Source organism: Gopherus evgoodei, chromosome 2 (assembly GCF_007399415.2).
Source record: "Gopherus evgoodei ecotype Sinaloan lineage chromosome 2, rGopEvg1_v1.p, whole genome shotgun sequence".
NCBI classification, from domain to species: domain Eukaryota; kingdom Metazoa; phylum Chordata; order Testudines; family Testudinidae; genus Gopherus; species Gopherus evgoodei.
The window spans coordinates 168118011-168131162 of NC_044323.1; positions in this window are offsets into that span (position 1 = coordinate 168118011).

The window sequence follows — 13152 nt, forward strand, 5'->3', positions numbered from 1 at the left end:
CCTTAAAAACACTTCAGCTCATGTATAACTTTACTCATGTGACAGTTCTCACTGTAGTCAAAATATCTGCAAAGGTATGTGGAAGCTAAACTATTGGTAGAGCTTCTTAGGTGAGTAAAGTTACATGCATGCTGGAGGGCTTGCTGGATTGGGCCTATGGTTTGAAGCAACATTTGCATAATTAGAGTTGCTTAATATAGTGAATAGAAAAAGCCATGCTTTCTCAAATAATGATTGGGTTTTCTTTGTCTTGATAAATGTTAAGCATCACAGCATGAAAAAGGCTTCCTGTGAAATCCCCACATATGCTTTCCAATGTCAAAATATTTATAATAAGCACTGGTGTTCACTGAATTAGGATACAATGCACTAACAAAACTAAGTGATCTCTGAATGTTTTTTTTTTACCCAGTTCAGAGTATTAATAATATTTTAGTAGTAACTATTAGTATATATTACTAGTAATATTTTACATTTCTACAGTGCCCTCCATTAGAGGATCTCATATCACCTTTTCAAAGGTTCAGGTGCTATTCCAGCTCTGACCTGAGTTTTGAAAAACAGGAGAGCTTTGTAGTGATAGCTCAACAGACACACAATGTAGAAAAAAGTATGTTTTGGGGATGAAGAGAAGCTCGTTTTGGTTACAACTTCATCTGCCACATCATATACGTGATGCTCTTGAAAGTTAAACACTGCCATTTTTCCATTGTGGCTTGTAAAAATTGTCCGCTGTGAAATGAAGTGTTTACGGAGAACATAAAACCTGTTAGTTTACCGGAAGAGCTTGTAAATGCCTAAATTCTGATTCTATTCCAATTTATATTGGTGTTTCATATGGAAATTACAAAACCCACCTTACAATCTTTGAAATCGCAGTCTTGTAAGAGTTGTGAGGGTTCCATCATAGTAACAACATATCTGACATTTTGCAGGCTTCATAAGCACAATAGACAATGAAGACATGAGGACTTTGTAAGCTTTACAGGTAGGATTTACAGCATTTGACACTTTGGCAATCTGTCTAAACAAACTTCAGAATTCTGGTTGAAGTGTTACGCTAATTGCTGTATTGCACATGACACTGCAGTGACGGCTGGGATCAAACCTGGGACCTCTATGCATAAGTGCTTACTGCATGAGCTAAGGCTGTAGCAGGCCAGAGTGTCACAGTGAGCAGTCCTGGGTTACAACAAGCTGCAAACTCCAGCTGCACTTTCAAAGTGCTTTGCCTTCTCTATTGTCTGTTAGCCTCTTGTTGTGATTTGGTACTGTCCTAACAATATATGAATACTGTATAAGACTGTGAACTTGGAAAGATACATACATAAATGAAGCTGCTAACTCCTTTTGGAATGTGCTTCTTCACAGTCTCTGTCCTTTTCCTCCACATGGGGCTGAAGTCCCAACATAAGAACACAGGGCTGACAATAGAGGGTAGTTGACTTTAAATATCCAGCCACTGGAAATCTAGTCACTCTGACAGAAGACTGATTTCCACCAGGACCGGCCTACAACATTTTGGCACTTGAAAATGCCCATGCCCCCCTCATGCCCCTGCCCCCTTCACATGGGCCAAAACTTTGAAAGGTCTCGATTCTGCCTTCTTCCTGTTCTAATCCTTTCATGGTACTGCTCTGATATCCACACCAATAAAGGAGAACTAACAACTTAAAATGCCTTGTTCAAAAATTTTAAGTAACACTTACATTTGCTGTTCAGGTGTTTGAAAGTTAATTTTTCTTGTCTGCATAGTAAACACTGGCATTTTTATCTGTTTGAATAATCAAAGTGGTGCTTTTTGTGCCTTCTTGGTTGCAAAGATTTGAACTGCTTCCTGAAGGTCCAAGGTATGGGCCAGTTAATGCTCTATTGAGATGGTTGCAAGTCAGACAAGCCTTTCATGTGTCATTGTGGAGCATAGATGTGTTTTTATTAACTTCAACTTGGAGAAGCTGCGTTCTCCACTGGCAACTGTTACAGGAAGTGTTAGAAGTATGTGCAGAGCAACAAAACATTTGGAAAAAGGGTGGTCATCTTATTTGTGCACATATATTCCAGAACAGCCTTTGGAGTTGACCCTGCTGAAATGTGTCTTGAAAGGGCTTTCTGTTCATCACCTAAACCACTCGCATCAACATCGTGCATGTCATTGTGTCAACACTGTCTCTAGTGCCCTGCATTGCTGGTGTAGGCCTTCAGGTATAGCGAGGAGTTTTGGAATATCATACAACATCCCAAATATACTGCAGTGTTCCTTGAGCTGCATGAAATGTTCTTCAGTTGACTATATTGCACAATCTAGCACCTGGTTAAAGAATTCAACTTTGAATTGTTGTTAGGGGTCTTTTATGAGATTATCCCGTGCCTCGTAATCAAACTGTTGTCTTCTTCAGTGACTCTTGAACGGGTGGGAAAAGAGCTTCAGTGTGAAGTTCCTCTGCCAACTTCTGTGCACTCTTCAGAACATTTTGAAATCCCTTATCTGACCAGTAAGATTGTAGGTATGGTTTGATGTTTAGAGTGATCCTATTTCAATGAGAGAGCACTGAACAAATAGAATGGCTTTCCTGTGTGGAAACTAGTTTAGTAGAGGAGAAGTTGAGTACGCAACTGTCACCTGGCAGGGTTTGTGATCACTTGTTGATGCTGGAAAGTGGGGTGATCACCGGGCAGGAGAGATTGTAAAAGATAAGTGATCTGCTCACTTTTTATATCTGGGTCTTTAGCCATCTTCCTTGGGCTCAGGGGAGAGAGAAGCATTCCAAACTGCAGGGGCCTGTATGAGGCAGAGCCCTCTGCCTCAATCTTCCTGAGACCAGAGGCTTCCTGAGGGAAAAGTGACCTAGTAAGAGGCATTGTGGATAAGAGGTATGTTTGTTTGTTAAATGATCTGTACTTCTGTGCTTTGTGATTACATTAAAAGAGCAACTGTGTTCGACTCCAGGCAAAGTATTTATCTGCTTCACAATTATTATGTGCCTCTTGAGAGAGTTAAATAGTAAACCAGAAGTCTTTTGAACGTAGTTCTAAATGTATTTAAGATACTGGGGTATCTTGAGAATAAGCACTGGTCCTGGGGGAGCCTGAAGAGGGCTCAAGATCTGTTTCATGAAGGGGTAGCAGATGGAGAGTCTTCAGGAAGTGTGCTAAGGGAGGAAACAGTGCTGGAGCCTGCTGAGATCCAGGAAGGCTTAAAATACCCAGGGATTCAGAGGCTTGGATTACTCTCTCAGCAATCTAGTGAGTGGTCAGGAGGGATTGTTCAGCTAGGATCTGGGAAACTGTGCAAGATACCGGCTGCATGTGTGCCCCTTAAACTCTCTGTCTGGAGAACTTGAATGCTCTATAATCATAAACTATTGAAGTATTTTCAACAATCAATCTTTCTACGGTTTAAAATTGGCTTGGTGAGTCTATGTAACCCTTCCTCGAAGAGTAGGACTAGTTGTTTGCCATTTGGAACTTTCACCTGCAGTTCCATACGTCTGTGGTCCAGCTGTTAGTAGCAAAAAACTGAACAAGCAGGAGAACTGATTCAGGGACAGGGTAAAAACAGTGGGGAATAAATGAGCAACTGTGATGCAGAGATCTACTAGCACAGGATACTACACTCTAAGCATGAGACAGGAATGTAGCAATAGGAGTGTGCAAGTTTCTATTGCCTTTTCTATTGGTACCTTTTCAAATATAAGTAGGTCTGCAAGTCCACCAAACAGGAGGACAACAGAGGCAATGCATAGCTGAGATTCATAAAGCCTATGTTCTTATAAGGCAAGTTTATTTTATGTTTGCAACATCAGTCAAAGAAGAAAATCTGGATCTAAGTCACCTTTCACTGTTGAATAATTTAACCCTCCTGTACCTTTAATTGGTTTGTTTGCCTAGACACCTTTTTCCTCTGACCAATCTTGTGAAATTATCTAACCAGTCGCTTAATGTGGTAAAACCTTTTATTTTATCTTTTTACTTCCTTATGAACTGATAGTATAGCACATCAGAGGAGACTGTCACAGAGTCAGATTTCAAGGGCAATTTTATGATGCTTAATCATCTTTCTGGTGGTTAACTACAGCACCCCTTTGGTAACAAACAAGCAATCATCATTTTCATTATTTTTTTCTTTATTCATTAAAATCGTAAATGAAATGAATGGCTTGCTAATACCAGACTGTGGGAACTTCTTGAGAGCCAGCATATTATGAAAAGAACAGATTAATGTTCTTACTGCTGTCTTTCTATGTAGCTCACAGATGATACACTTGAATCTGATTTGTTGCAAAACAGTGCAGAGTTATATAAATTAAGCCATTCAGATAAGAGAGAAGCTCTGAAATAAAAATATTTTTAAAGAGTCTTTGTCCAGAAGAAACAATGTGCATTCTTTAGCATGTTCCAGCCTTTTAAAAAGATAACTTTGCTCAGTCCATCAGTTAAATACTTCTTACCTTTTCAATGTTCCTTTTTTATCTGGGAAATGTATTTGACAATAAAATCATAAAGTTGTACAGTTGGCAGACTGAGGCTGTTCTTGGTGGCAGCAGCTTTTTGCAAAAGAAAAGGTTACATATCTTTTTTTCATTTTTGTACATCTGACTGTCCAATTTCTGCCTGGTGCTTTTCAGTACAGTAAAAGAGAACTGCATCCAAAACATTGCAATTAGCTCAAATAAGGTGTAGGTGTGTGTGTGTGTGTGTGTGGATGGTTTTGTTTTTTGTGGGGAAAGAGGATATGAGAAGAGTGTTTAGTATTTGCTTGCATTTTGGTAACCACATAAAGTCCCTGACCAAGGCTGGCACCCCATTGTAAGCATTGAATCAACAGAAGTGTAAGCTCTTTAGGGTGGTGGCTCTCTACCTAAAGAGACAAAACAGATAAAGGGTGGGGAAACATTCACAGCGTGGTAAAGTGACTTGCCTAGTTTCACATAGCAGAACCCTTAATAGAGCCTAGGTCTTGAGTGACAATCTACTGCCCTGCCCATAGGGACAATATGGTTTTCTTCCTCTCCATGGATTGTTGGCCGATGGACTCCTATCCACAAGTTCAAGGTTTATCCCTGTGCCAGGCTGGTGAAGCAAACATTACCTTCCCTCTCTTAAGGTTAAATCCTCCTAGGTGTGAAATTGTTCTCCATACTCTCACAGGCTTGGATCAAACCATTTTTTTCCTTAATTTTTAAGTTTGAAATGTTCTTCAGTATGAAAAATACTGCTGACTTTTGGAGCTTCTGATGGCTGTTGCTAATTTGATGCATACAATTAATTTCAGACACTGCGGAAAGTTTCCAAATTTCAACTGCTATTTCCAACAAATGACTGTCACTTTGTGCAAAATGGGACAAATGGATTTAAATCCATGTTTAAACTTAGTTTCACTATTTTATATGTTTACATGTGACTTGAAGGAACATAAATTGTTGAACCTGTCTATTTTGGTGGTTTAATTAATACCTAAATCCCTTTGCAAGCTAGTTCCTCATCCTTTCCCAGGAGCAGGCATTGTGGGTTGTCTATATCTTCCAGTGCTAGGTCCACTTCTACCCCTCCTGCTCCACTATCTCCAATCTGTGAATATAGGCCTCAAAAAGACATCCCTTAGATGTACTCTATGTCCCACCCCATGGGGCATGTGCGCTGAGTGCTGGGTTTTACTGTCTGGGGTAAGACAAAACCCTGATCCCTGAAATGCACAGGAATTTATTTACTGCTCAGAAAAAAGTAGGATTCACAATATGCAGTGGTCTCGTCAGATTTCAGAAGCTATTGAGGGAGGGGCTATATCAGTGGCTGACGGGAAGAGCCTCAAGGAGAACCCAGGACCTGCAGGAAGTGATACTGATGATTCAGTGTGTGGTACACATCCTTAATTTGGTACTAAACCAATGCAAGATCCTGGTGTTGGAAGACCGTGTACTGCAGAGTTGCCATAAAATGTCAGTAACCAGTATAATTTGCTACAGCATACCAGGATTTGTCTTTTTTTTTTTTTTTTTTTTAAAACCCTTATGGTTACTCAGGGTTTGTCTACACTCAAAATGCAGATGTGTTGCTTCAGTGCAGACATTACTTACACCAGCATTTCCCAAACTTGAGACACCGGTTATGTAGGGAAAGCCCCTGGCAGGCTGGGCCAGTTTGTTTACCTGCCGCGTCCTCAGGTCCAGCTGATCCTAGCTCCCATTGGCCGCGGTTCGCTGCTGCAGGCCAATGGGAGCTGCTGGAAGCAGCGTGGGATGAAGGACGTACTGGCCGCCGCTTCCTGCTACCTCCATTGGCCTGGAGCAGTGAAACACGGCCATAGGGAGCCGCAATCGGACAGGGCAGGTAAACAAACCGGCCCAGCCCACCAGGGGCTTTCCCTACACAAGCAGTGTCCCAAGTTTGGGAAACATTGACTTACACCAACAGGAAAGATTTTCCCATTGTCATAGGTAATCCAACTCCACAAGAGGTAGTAGCAAGGTTGATGGAAGAATTCTTCCATCAGCCTGGCTCTATCTACATTGGGGACTTACGTCAACTTAACTACACTGATCAGGAGTGTGGATATTTCAGACCTCTGAACAATGGGGTTATGGTGACCTAACTTTTGAGTGACAGGCCTCAATCCTAGTTTTACCCTTGAACTCCTAGGAAATAGGGTGGTAAGAGGCAGAAAACCTATTGTTTGGTTTGGGAAGCCATTTAAGTCTAAATGTGGACACCAGCTGGTTAGAAAATTCCTGCTGGAAATTAATTTTTAAAATATGGCAGGCAGGAAGTTTAAGCAGAAGTTTTCTGGATAGTTCCATGGCTGAGGGTATGTTTCTTGCAGGGACTGCAATTGCTCACTCACGGTCTCTCACAGGAGAGACTATCCTCTTTTGCACTTCTTGACCTTTGCACGTTTTGCTCTGGGTGAGCTTAACATCCCAATAGCCCCCTCTCTTTTTCCTCATTCCCTCTGATTTTGTCCTCTGAGCAGTGCCATGTGGTCAGGTCATGGACATGCATTGAACATACCAGTCATGCAGCCAGATAGTGAAAAGGATTGAGCCTTCAGTCTGTTGGGTGCTGTTTGAAAAAAACAGTTATGTATGGGGGCAGGGAGGCAGGAGACTTTATCCATAATTCATCAGCTTTTTTTCTCCACCATTCTGAGCCTCAACCACTCATACAGAATTCCCTCTTTCCTCTGTCTTGGATAACCTTTAAATGGGAGAAAGCACTCTGTTTTCAGTCAGGGTTATCTTTCACCTTTCTTCTTTCCCATCTCCTTCTCCCTCTCTCTTTTTAATCTTTTTGACTTTCAGGAAGAAGGGGAATTACTCTGTCAGGTTTCAGTTTCACCCTGCATATGCCCCCAAAAAGCTATGAGTAAGACCGTGATGCATTGATCCTGTTGCTGTTTCAGAAGCTCCAAAGGCTTTTGCACTTGAATCTCATACCAGTTTTGCTGTGATTATATCAGAGGTTTATTATGTGTTTGCTTTTGTTTGGTGGTTTTTTTACTTGCCTCCCTATTCATCAGGCGTCTACTGGGCACTTTCAACTTCACGATGAAAAGTGAGCTATGCAGACAAACATCATTAAACTTGTGACCTTTAGGGCTTTGTTCATCACAGTTTGAAACTCTGGCAAACATTTTCCTGCACAGATAGACAGATAATGATTAGTAAGTCTGAAATTCAGCAATGAAATGGCCTGCTGCTCTGAAATTGAGGGAGGTTGTGGATCTTTCCTGTCTCAGTAAAACTCACATAAGGAAAAGTGATGAGAATAAAACAGAATAATACCTACCAAGGCTGAGGAGGCAATTTTAATAGAAGTGGTAATGGGCTGTTAATGGACTAATGGTTGTGCTTCTCTGATGTGTGAGTGCAGATGGATGTCTACAAAAGGGCCTTCATGTGGCAAGACAAAAGTATGAGTGATACTGAGTCATGTGAGGATTCGTCTCCTCAGAAGCTTGCAGGTTCTGTGAAGTTCAGTGCCTGTGATCTGGCTGGTGTACAGCAGAAATGTTCAGTGGTTAGATATATAATGGTTGAAGATCACGTGATTTTTGTTATGCCTTTTTCATTTCTAAGCTTCATCCTCAGAGAAATTCAGTTCTTCACTCTGATTTGCTCTTTATAATGAGGATGGTGAGTAGTAGATACAGTGGATGAATGCAAATATGGGCTAGGGAAGAATGAATTCTTGGAGATGAATTATTTGAATGGGAAGTGTGCGTCTGAGCATGGTTTGAAACCTGAACCCACTAGTAAAGAAAAAATGAGGTCTGAATCAAGGAGGTGTAACTTATTCCCCTTCCTCAATAATAAGAAGAGATCCTACCTGAGGAGAGATCTATGTTCTAATAAGTGATACCAGTGGATGAAAACACTAAGCTTTTTACTCTGCTTTTCTGGTATCCTTCTGTCTTAGAAAAATCCCACCTTCCATCTAACCTGATGGTAAGAATGACCTTCCCAAGGAATTCATTTGCCAAATCCTGGGAAATGCTGCAACATATCCCATCATAAAAAGGTGTGTGTTGTTCATTTGCATTTTCCCCCTCCATCACTCTTCTGGAAATCCATTCTTTGAGAAGAGAGTGGATGGGTGTGGGATTTTTTTTTAAGTCATGAGAGTATATGCTAAATCACCCATGTGTAGCCTGTTGGAGGATTAGGACCAAAGTCTGGGTCAATCTGTCTCTCTCAGGTCACGTCAACACTACTAACTTTGGCTGATGCACGTGTATCATCATACAGCTACCAAAGTTTATGTATTGCTTGTGCACATGCATACTTGGTTGCTTGTATCAGCACTGTGCATACTCACCTGAAACGTTTGTGTGAATGCAAGATGCGGTGTACCACAGGTAGGCATCCCAGTGCACCACACACTACTATGTGGCTCAATGCTGTGGGGAAAGTTTTTTTGCAATGTATTGTAGATACATTGTGGGATAGAAATGACTTGCCCACAGATCTCTGGGAGCAAGGGGTCAAGTTCCCAGCATGTAACTTTCCCATTCCCATAATGTCATTCACATCCCACAATTTTAGCATCTTTTTTTTTTTAAGGGAGGGGGAACCTCTCAAACACATGAGGAATATTTGATGTCCACCATCTCTGATAGAATGTTACAAATACAAGGCATATGATTCTCCTGTATATGCAGACCCACAGGAAGTATTGCAACAATGGGGGAAGTGATGATGTCTTTGAGGACAGTTTGCTAAGGGACAAAATGAAAAACAATTCAGGGTCATTGGTGGCATTCATAGACCAGCTGCAGACAGAGAGGCACTACTTTTGAGCCCAAGAAAAGGGCACTAACTGGTGGGATTGCATCATTAATGCAGGTTTTGGACAGCAATGGCTGCAGAACTTTCAGATACTCAAGGCTGCATTTGTGTATCTGTGTGCTAATCTTGCGCCCTTCCCTATGAAGCAGGGGTGTAAGAATTAGAGGCACATTGACTGACTGCTATCTCCAATTGCTTCTCTGCTCTCTGGAAGCTTGCAATGCTGGACTGCTACTGGCCAGTGGGAAATGACTTGGGAGCTGGAAAATCCAAAGAGGTGGCTGTTGCTATGCAAGTGTGCAGGGCTGGTGATTATATCCTGCAATACAGAACTGATTCTGGCAATTTGCAGGACATAGTGGATGGAGTTTCAGCAATGGGGTTCTAAACTACCGTGGGGCAGTAGGTGGAGCTCACATCCTTACTCTGGCCCCAGCCCATCTTGGTACAGAGAACATCAACAGGGCTTCTTTTCTTGTTGTTCAGGGAAATATGCATGATGCTCACATACTTAAGAACACAGGACTGTTCAGAAAACTGCAGTGCAAGCAGGGACATTTTCCCTCCAACCAGTAGATTGCCATTAGTGATATTGAAATACTAATAGCTATTCTCAGGGACCCAGCCTACCCCTTTCTCAAGTGGCTCATGAAGCCATTCACTGGCTGCCTTGACAGCACCAAGGAAAGATTCAGCTACCAGTTCAGCAGGTACAGAATGAATGCTAAATGTTCTGTTGGTAAATTGAAGTGACATGGGTGGTGTGTACTCACTAGATATTGATAGGGATATGTTTCTGTCTAGATTTCTTGGCTTGGCAAGTGTGTTGTGTGACAGGTAACGTGAAGAAATGGGATAGGGTTTGTGTCCCTATAATATTTGTGTTGACTTTCTCCTTAAGAGGCAAGTGTACGTTGACAAGTTGAGTGCTGCCACCCTTACTTGGGAATCTCATTTTTGTGATTGACCATTTGATAGTTCTTCAGTAATACAGCTGCTGTGGGAAGTTATAGTAGTGAGATTTGGTGATGTATACGGAGCACTTGCCTACCACTGAAATGCAGACTGCAGTATTTTGTGGCATGGAATGGGGCAGTTGCTTTCCACTACCACCTAATATTTTCAGAAGAGGATGTGAAGACAACCTTTTTAATTTTTTCCTCCTCCTCCCACCCCCTGTAGGCAAAACCTGGAGAATTTGATACAGTTTGGAACAAACATGCCTACTTTTTGAAATGGGCCTTGGCAAATCACTTGCTATTTAAATGAATTATAAACTTTTTGGAACTATAAGCTAATAAGTATATTTTTAGGCTTTGAAAAATGGCTTCCTTACCTTGGGAAATTTTCCTAGTCCAAGCACTGCAAAGGCTAATCTTCCTTTGAGATCCATGGGAGCTCTACAGGTGGAAGGTTTAGGGATTGGGCCCACAATCTATATTATTGGTGTGAGCACTGACACCTGGTGGCTACACTGGATAAAGTGCGTAAGATAATAATGGGGTAGGGAAAAATTAAGGGAAGGCAGGATAACTGCAGTCTTGTCATTCAAATGTTTGTTTGACTTAAAAATCTGAAGGATTTATTTTTATTTATCTATAAATAAAATGTGTTTTATTTGCCCTCTGATTTTAGAATGTTAGGTCTCCATGTTTTCAAGCTTTCCTCCACAACCAAGAAGGTAAAACTATTCCTTTTTTTTTTTAAAGGAGATTCTCAATCAGGTGACCCCAAGAGCTGGGGGGAATTCCCCCAAAATCACAAGACTCAAATCCATTCTCTCCCCTTATTTATTTGCTTTTTCTCTCTCTGTGGTCTCTTTGGGGCAGAATTTCTCTATTTATTGTGTGTGTGTGGCATCTAGCACAATAGGGTTCTGAGTGGAGCTGGTTGGAAACTTTCTCAGTAAAAGCTTTTTATTGGAGAAAAATCTGATTTGCTAAAACCAAAATTGTTCATGAGAGAAGGTAGGATTTGATGCATCTCCCAAAATCTTCAAAATACAAAGTTTTTGGAGAATAAAACAGTCATCTTGAACTGAAATTTTAGTTTAAACCTTTTTGTTATATAAAGTAAGAAGCTTAAAATTGCAACAATGTTTTGAAATTATCAAAATCAATCACTTCCTTTAACCTGATCTAATTATATTTTGGATTCTCAGTTTGGGAAAACTCTCTCAAAATGTTGACTTTTCATCCTGATTTGGTACAGGAAACATTCAATCTCAAATTCTCACAGGATGGGAAAACCATTTCCTGCCCAGTTCTAGTTATGATCCCCAAATGTGGCCTTCCAACACCATTTTAGTCCAACTAACATAAAAAAAATTGGGCAGTAGAAGGCACTGTAAGTACACCTCCACCTCGATATAACATGACATGATATAACAGGAATTCGGATATAATGTGGTAAAGCAGCGGTCGGGGAGGTGGGGAGTGGGCGGGCCTGTGCACTCCAGAGGATCAAAGCAAGTTTGATATAACACGCTTTCACCTATAACGCAGTAAGATTTTTTTGTCTCCCGAGGACAGCATTATATCGAGGTAGAAGTGTATTTGAACAAGCATGTTTTACTTAAGTGACTCTCACACGCTTATAGCTGTGATGAAGCCATCAGAACCAGGTAATTGGCCTTTTATCTTTAGTGCTGCACTCTTGTTTAGATTGTATCGGGTGCCTCTGGGTTGTGGCATATATTCTCTGCATTACCAAATAGTCTGTTACCATAGCTTGCAATATGCATTACTATATTTAGATGCAGCATTGATGCTATTTTTTTTTCAAGAAATCAGCTTTTCTTTGGATGGTTCCCAAACGGCATACAGCAACAGTGCTTCTGTAACATAGCTCTGGTTGATGAGCCAGAAACGGCATAGACTGTGCAATCAGGAATGATAGCAGTAGCTGTGACCATCAAATAGGTCTTTCTTCCCCTCCCCCTTTTTTTTTAAAGAAGCTTGTCTCTACTAGGCTTTGTTCCAAACAAGCACCCTAAGGAAATGAGCCAAACTGATATTTAATACAGAAAGAGAACACATCTGAAAATCAGGTTCCTTAATTAGGTGCCTAAAAGGATTTAAGTATGTCTTTATACACTGAAGTTTGACAGTATGGACTACATATGTAATTTTATCTCTTATGCTATCTGCATTGTCATCACGTGTGCTTTAATTACATAACATAAGAACGGCCATACTAGGTCAGACCAAAGTTCCATCTAGCCCTGTCAGTAACCTAGTCCCAGATTTGGACCTTAGCGTCCAAAATACGGGGGTTAGCATGAAAACCTCCAAGCTTAGTTACCAGCTTGGACCTGGTACTGCTGCCACCACCCAAAAAATTAGTGTTTTGGGGCAGTCTGGTCCCCCCAAAAACCTTCCCTGGGGACCCCCAGACCCAAATTCCTTGAGTCTCACAACAAAGGGAAATAAACCTTTTCCCTTCCCCCCCTCCAGGTGTTCCTGGAGAGATACACAGAAGCAAACTCCGTGAATCTAAACAGAGGGATTCCACTCTCCCCGTTCCCAGCCTGGAGAACAGAATTACCGAGAGTCAATCTCTCTTCCCCCCTCACCCCGAGGGAATGCAAAGTCAGGCTAGTACATCTAACACACCCAGGATCCCCCCTGACTTCTTCCTCCCACCAATTCCCTGGTGAGTACAGACTCAATTCCCTGGAGTTCCCCAGTAAAGAAAAACTCCAACAGGTCTTAAAAAGAAAGCTTTATATAAAAAGAAAGAAAAATACATAAAAATGGTCTCTCTGTATTAAGGTGACAAATAACAGGGTCAATTGCTTAAAAGAATATTGAATAAACAGCCTTATTCAAAAAGAATACAATTCAACGCACTCCAGCAACTATAGACATGT